General features: G+C 46.3%; 1 pseudogene; it reads right to left on the reverse strand.

Moving 5' to 3' along the window:
• Positions 1-2,094: 2,094 nt before the first annotated feature.
• Positions 2,095-6,565, reverse strand: LOC111529522 (annotated as a pseudogene).
• Positions 6,566-8,013: the final 1,448 nt, after the last annotated feature.

Genomic DNA, 8,013 nt, shown 5'->3' on the forward strand with positions numbered 1-8,013 from the left:
GAAGCCCTACAATAATGTTGAGATTCTAAGCCAACTCTCACCCATAGAGGTAAACAACCAGGGGCCACCAGGGGTAGAGAACATACTCAGACAGGTTCCACTGCCTATAGGCTTAATGTCCTTCCCCCACTACCCACCATATTTGCCAGGCTGGAAGGGGACTCCAGAAACTTTGGAAACCCAATCTTGTAGCTGGTGTATGAAAAAGAGGCCAGGAAAAGCACCACTTCTGTCCATGAAGCCCCTAGATGGAACCCAGGAATTGGGAAATATGTGGATACCAAGCCTGACACCCACTCAGACCCAGGTGGCAACTGCAGCAGTGGTTGCCCCCTTTGCCACTCCCGCTGTATCAGTACAGGAGGGAGGAACATCTGACCCCACGTGTGAGAGTAGAGACACTAGGTGTGGGAAGGTTCCAGTGGTTACTGCAGTTGAACCTTCCCAACCAGATCCATGCAAGGCCATCTTAGGTGGGTGCATGCCTGAGCTGGGCTGGGCTGGGCAAGGACACCCTTCAGAGGGTGAGAGCCACGGAGGAGGGCTGTCACAGAGTTTCTTTTCCTGCTCTGAGAACAGGTTGGGGCAGTATGGGGGACCTCTCCCACCTCCCTGCTGCTTCCAGGACCCCCTTCTTTCAAGATGAGGCATTCTCCTGCCTGCCTGCCTGTTCTCATTTGACCCCAATAGGCCATTGCAAACATTCAGATAAGAAAAAGAAAAAAGCCCCATCTGTTTCCCCTGACACATCTGAGGCAGGGGGGTATGCCTAGGGGACCTAGAATGGAACCCATACATCTGCCCACCCCCAAGGCTATACTGGCTTCATCTTGTCTATCAGTGTGGTATAGGGGGAGAGGGGAATTACCAAGAGGTCATCATACAGGCCGTGGACGAGTTCTACAAGAGCCAAGTAGAAGAGCACTGTCCCGGCATGCTGCCCAGCACCCAGCTCACATACACATCTCCAACTGGACAGCTTCCCTGAAGCAGGCCTTGAAGTCAGGCTCCCTGAGAAGCCTGGAAAGGAGACTCTGCCAGGCTAAAGGGCCTATCCCCAAAGGTGCCACCCACACCAGTCTCATCTTGACAATCTTGGATTATTTTTGCCCTGAAGTTTTGGAGTGGAAGACAGGGAGACAGGAGACAGTGCACATTAGCCACCACCTTTCCAGAGAGAGTGCGCCAGCCCTCCAGATTGGGGCGGGTCAGACCTCCTCCTCACTGGTTGCCAGTTGAGGAAAGCAGCACTCGTGAGCATCCACCTGTCTCCCCAGGTCATGTTTAGAAACCCCATCTGTGCCTTTGGAGAGAGACTGCCCCGAGAACACAGGCCCAGCAACTGCCATCTACTACCCCCAGGGCCTAATCCCCTTCTACATGGGGTTCACTGCATGTGACTACACAGTGGGCTTGATTCCTGCCCACTAGTGCCTGCCAGATACCCCATGCCCACCTCATGAAGAGAATGAGGTCACATAGACACACCCAGGCCACCACAGTGAGGGGGTGACTGGGGCCCTACTTGCCCACCCTTCATTGCTGGCCCAAGGCCAGCTGTCTGACCACATTTATACCCTGAGGTGGGATGTTGGGGACATTGTCCACTGGGGTCACTAACCACTTTTAAAGTTCCAGAAACAGAGGGCCAGCTGGTCCCCCTGGAAGTTCGGTACATGGGATAAGCCAAGGTTTAACCTTTAGGAACAGGTTTCTCACCAATTAGCTGCCCAAGACCCAGGGCAGCCCCAAGTTCATGTGAAACCTACCTTCCATGTCCACAGCTCATGTCGACCCCTCCAGGAGCCACTGGAATGCTTGTTCCTGGGCATGTGATAAGCCCAAGACAGCTGCAGCTCTGCAGAACCACTATGCCCATCTGGCAGCAGTACACAGAGAGGGTATAGAATGAAGTTGGAAGTGAAACCAGATACTATGTGAATGCTTTATTAGGTAAAATCACATCCTATAAAAATGGTCTAAAATGCAAAAGGAGATGTGAAGACACAAAGAAAAGTACGTAGTGACACATGGCTATCAGGACACACTAAAGAATCCACACTGCTTCCCCCCTTTACCCAGAAAAGAAAGGTTCTAGGCCACCTCCTCCTCAGCACACTCCTCAAACTCCTTGGCCAAGGCATTCTGGCACTGCTGGTACTCAAACCAGATCATGTTGCTTTCGGCCTCAGTGAACTCCATCTCATCCATGCCCTCACCCATGTACCAGTGCAGGAAATCCTTGTGCCTGAACATAGCTGTGAATTGATCTGAGACGTGCTTGAAGAGTTCCTGGGTGGCCATGTTGTTGCTGCTGAAGGTGGCTGACATTTTTAGTCCCTGGGGTGGGATGTCACAGATGACTGCTTTTACATTGTGGGGGAGCCAGTCAGTAAAGTAGCTGCTATTCTTGTGTTGAATATTGAACATTTGCTCCTCCACCTCCCTCATGGACATGCAACTTCTGAAAAATGGCAGTCACCATTAGGTAGCTGCCATGATGGGAGTCACAGGCAGCCATCATATTCTTAGCATCAAACATCTACTGGGTGGTTCAGGGCTCAGTACTGCTGGCTGCCCTGACTGGTGAGTGAGGCAAAGCCAGGCATGAAGTGCAGGCAGGGAAACAGGACCATGGTCACAGCCAGATTCCACAGGTTGGCATTCAGTTGGCCTGGGAAGCTCAGGCACATGGTGGCCCCATTCATGGCAACAGACATCAGGTGATTCAGGTCACCATAGGTGGGTGTGGGCAGCTTTAGATTTCTGGGGCACATGTTATAGACAGCTTCATTATCAATGCAAAAGGTCTCATCTGCACTTTCTATGAGCAGGTGGACTGAGAGGGTGGCATTGTAGGGCTCCACCACGGCATCTGACACTTTGGGTGAGGACAGGACACTGAATGTGTTTATGATCTGGTCCGGGTATTCCTCCTAGATCTTACTGATGAGAAGGGTACCCATCCCAGACCCAGTCCCCCCACCCGGAGAGTGAGTCAGCTGGAACCCTGCAGTCAGTCACAGCTTTCAGCCTCTTTCCTCACAACGTCCACCACCCACTCCATCAGCTCCGCACCTTCTATGTAGTGTCCCTTGGCCCAGTTGTTCCCAGCTTCACACTGACCTGAAAGAAAGTACAGCCACTCAATGGCCAGGTATACGGTAATCACTGGTCACCACAATGCAAAAAGGACCAAGTGTCACATGTAAGGTGAAAGCATCATTCACCCTGCAGGTGGAGCAAATAAAACCCCCTCCCCCAAAGTTACAGGACAGCAGCCTCACCTGTTAGAAATTCAGTCAGGAGCCAAACCTGAGACAGCCTAACATCAGACCATGCTGCAGGTGCCTCCTTGCTGGTTACCAGGGAAGGCAGCAGCCATGGGGGAGATTACATCAGCAGCTCCTCACCTTGAGGAAACAGCTGAGCCTTCCTCCCAAAGCCCGTTTAGGAGAGGGAGATTTTGTGACTCAGGATAGAAGGGTGTTCAGGATCCTTGACTCCACAGTTCCCACAACAATGACCTTGGGGCACTCCTTGATTTTGAGCTGCTCTAAGGAGCTGCACCTCAGTCCTCACCTGCAGCTCACCGAAGATGGAGATGTCCAGCCTGAAGATCCACCCGAAGGGCCCGGAGTACACAGAGTCCATGATGCCGGGCTCCAGATCCATGAGCACAGTGCGGGCTACCTATCTGCCACATGAGGGGGATGGGCGGGCATCAGCGAGGGGAGGGCCGCCATTCTCAGGAAGGCGGTTGGGGAATGACTGGGGTCTCACCGCTGGCCTCGTTGTAGTACATGTTGATGCGCTCCAGATGCAAGTTGCTGTCCCCGTGGTAGCTGTCAGTGGAGTCAATGGCATGTTCAGCAGAGATCACCTCCCAGAACTGCGAGACAAGAGGGGCCAGACAGGCCAGGGGTGAGCCAAGGAGGCCAAGGAGCTGTAGGCACCCTAGCCCCTCTCCCACCTCCACCCCCTCCCACAACCCCCAGACCGCTGTGTCCCTGGGGGTCCTCTCTGGCAGCCTTACCAGCCGCCCAGCTCTACCGTGTCACGGCAGGGAGCCCAGGGTCCCCAAAGCAGAGGCGCCAGCCCCGTCACTGCGAATATCTTCCCGGCCACCCAGCAGGCCTGCGCTGGGCCCTCAGAGCACCGGCAGCCAACCTTGGCGCTGACCTAGTTCCTGCACTGCTCCGTCTGCTTGAGTATAGCTCCTGCATGGCCAAAGCAGGACTAGGGCGACAGGAAAAACACCAGGAGGAGCAGACGCGCAATGACCTAGCCCGCGCTTCCCCAAAGCTTAACTAGCCCTGCGCCCACCTACCCCAGCCTCGGATTGGGCTCCCAGAATAAGCAACAGCTTTACTTCCACACAGGGGTACCCGCCTGTGAATCCCTTGTAGTTTATCGTCTATTGGAGAGTTCAGGTGGCCTTGCTCTGGTCCTTTCCACGTTGGGGAAAGCTGGTCAGCTGGAAAACTTTCTCCCATGTCTTCAGTAAAACTAAGGTGAGCTGAAACTGAATTTTCCTCCCATGTGAAAGAGGCAGGCTTTTGTTTCCATATTCACAGAGTGCCTTTGCACCTGTCCTAGATTGATGACATATTTTTGTGATTGATGAGTCCTTTCATCTCTTAGGAGATCTGTCGTTGTGAGAGGCCTTCCATGTGCTAACTCAACAGGACTTAATTATAAGTTTACCTTTGGAGCAGCTCAAACCCGCAGTAAGCTATGAGTATTAGAGACAGGCCTCTGATTTAGCTGGAGTCTTCTTTAGAATATAATGAGCCCTTTCACCTTTCCAGAGGACTGCGGTCCCCACACAGAGTTAAGGTGATACTGGATTCCTAAAGCTAAGAATAGGTGTTGGGATACGCCTGCTGTGAAAGATGGGCCATTGTAACTTTGCAAGCTCTTAGATGACCCATACTGAGGAATTATTTCTTCCGGTAAACACTTTTCAGGTAGAATGGGGAATGCCTTGATCTAACCAGTGAATGTATCGGTAAGCATTAGCAAATATTTGAATCTCCTACAGAAAGGCATCTGAGTAAATTAGAGTTTCCAGTCGTCACCTGGATAGGTTCCCCGAGGTTGGACAAGTTTAACTGGAGAAGAGAAAATTGCTGGGCTCTTTATTTCAGGCATAAAGCTCACAGGGCTGAGTCACCTGTTTTAATGTCTTGAAAAGATTTATCCTGATAAACAAATGAGACATTAACTGAAACAAAGAATCCATTCTAGGGTGAAAAGAATCATGAAAGTGCTTATTTTCCTATAATTGGTACTTGGCATTAGTAATTTATTACCATCAGTCAGCCAGCCAGAGGGGCCCTGGACTAAATTTCAATCCCTGGCCCATTTTTCTTCTTCCTCAGAGTATTCTGGCCCAGCTCTATGTATGCTGACCAGCATGCCCATGAGTTTAATTGGTCCTTTCAGTGAGGGGCCTTGGTTGCCACATCTGCGAGGGCATTTCCTTTTACACAATCAGCCTCTCTTTTGATGTCCTCTGCAATTAATTATTGCCACTTTTTTTTGGCAGCCAAGCAGCATTCTAAAAAGCTCAAAATCTGAGTGATGTTATATGGAAAACCCCTTGGTAGTCAGAAGTCCCTACCCATTCCCAATTGCAGCATAAGCACGAAACACATAAAAAGCATACTTGGAATCAGTGTAAATGTTAACTTTTCAATCCTTTCCAAACTACAGGGCTCTAGTAAGTTCAATTAACTCAGCTTTTTGAACTGAGGTAGAGGTGAGCTAGGCTTGTGCCTTGACTACCTTGTGCTGATTGATAACAGCATATCTAGCCCTCCTGTTTTCCTGATGCAAAAAACAACTTGCATCTGTTAACCATTCTTCCTTGGGATGGTCAAGGGGCTCATCTCTCTTAAGCCTGGTCTGCTAGAATAAATTTTTTTCAAAACCTGTGACATGGTTTGGCTGTTTGTCCAGTCAAATCTTGTCTTGAATTGTAGCTCCCATAATTCCCATGTGTCAGGAGAGGGACATTTTCTGAAGCATTACTTGTAATGTTTCTTTTTTCACCTCTGATTTTATTGATTTGTATCTTGTCTGCTTTTTATTAGCTTGTCTAAATGTTTGTCAGTTGTTTGACTTTTCAAAAAATCAACTTTTTGTTTAATTTTTTGTATTGTTTTCTTTATTTCAACTTTATTTCTGCTCTAATCTTTATTATTCCTTTTCTTCTATTTTTGGGTTTGGTTTGGCCTTTCTTTCTAGTTAATTAAGATGTATTGTTATTTATTTAAAGATTTTCTGTTTTTATGTAGGCACTTACAGTTACAAATTTTTCTTTTATACTGGTACCTCTTTTACAGTATTCCATAGGTTTTTCTGTGCTATGTTTCCATTATCATTTGTTTCAAGGAATTTTTCTATTTTCTTCTTAACATTTTATTGAAATACTGATCATTCAAGAGCGTATTGTTTAATGTTCACATGTTTCTACAGTTTTTGAAATTCCTTTCATTTATTGATTTCTAGTTTTATTCCATTGTGGTCAGAGAAAAATGCTTGATATTACTTCAATTTTTTGAATGTTCATAGACTTGTTTTGTTACCTAACATATGGTCTATGCTTGAGAATAACCCATGTGCTGAGGAGAAGAAAGTGTATTCTGTAGCTGTTGGATAAAATTTTCTGGAAATATTAGGTTCATTTGTTCTATAGTACAGTTTAAGTCTGATGTTTCTTTGTTGATTTTCTGTCTGGATGATCTATCCAACGACTAAAGTGGGGTGTTGAAGTGTCCAGCCATTATTGTATTGAGGTCTTTTTCTTTAGCTCTTATAATATTTGCTTCATTTATCTAGGTGCTTTACTGTTGGGTGCATATATATTTCTAATTATATCCTCTTGATGAATTGATATCTTTATTATTGTATCATGACTTTCTTCATCTCTTCCTACAGTCTTTTGTTGAAATCTATTATTGTCTGGTATAACTATAATTATTTCTGCTCTTTTTTTGGTTTCTATTGGCATGGAATACATTTTCCAATCCTTTTATTTTCAGTCTAAATGTATCTTTATGGGCAAAATATGTTTTCTTGTGGGTCACAGACTATTGTCTTGTTTATCCATTCATCCACTATTTGTCTTTTGACTGGAGTATTTAGTTCATTTACATTCAATGTTATTATTGATAAGTAAGCACTTACTCCTGCCATTTTGTTGTTTTCTGATTAATTTTTGTCCTCTTTTCCTTCTTTCCTTTCTCTCTGCCCTCCTTTTAGTGAAGGTGATTTCTCTTGTAATATAATCTAATTTCTTGCTTTTTATTTTTTGTACATCTGTGGTACACTTTTTGATAGGAAATTACCATGAGGCTTGAAAATAATATAACACATCATTTAAAACTGTGGACAATTTAACACTGATTGCATAAACAAAGAAATAAGCAAAGCAACTAATAAAAACTCTACGCTTTAACTTCATTGCCATTCTTTTTTTTTTTTTTTTTTTTTTTGAGACAGAATCTCGCTCTTTTGCCCAAGCTAGAGTGCAGTGGCACTATCTAGGCTCACTGCAAGCTCCGCCTCCTGGGTTCACACCTTTCTCCTGCCTCAGCCTCCCAAGTAGCTGGGACTACAGGTGCCCGCCACTGCACCCGGCTAATTTTTTGTATTTTTAGTAGAGACAGGGTTTTACCATGTTAGCCAGGATGGTCTCGATCTCCCGACCTCATGATCCACCCACCTCGGCCTCCCAAAGTGCTGGGATTACAGGTGTGAGCAACTGCGCCCGGCCTTCATTGCCATTCTTTTAAATTTTTGTTGTTTCTCTTCCTTCCCTATTTTACTGTCTATGTCTTGGAAAGATGTTGTAGCTATTAATTTTTATTGGCTTATTGTTTACTCTTTCTATTTGAGATTTTTGCACACCATGATTACCATGTTATAATATTCTATGTTTTTTTTGTGTGCTAATACTAGTGAGTTTTCTACCTTCACATTATTTCTTGTTGCTCACTAACACTT

This window comes from Piliocolobus tephrosceles, chromosome 21 (genome assembly GCF_002776525.5).
Source record: "Piliocolobus tephrosceles isolate RC106 chromosome 21, ASM277652v3, whole genome shotgun sequence".
In the NCBI taxonomy this organism is placed as follows: Eukaryota; Metazoa; Chordata; class Mammalia; order Primates; family Cercopithecidae; genus Piliocolobus; species Piliocolobus tephrosceles.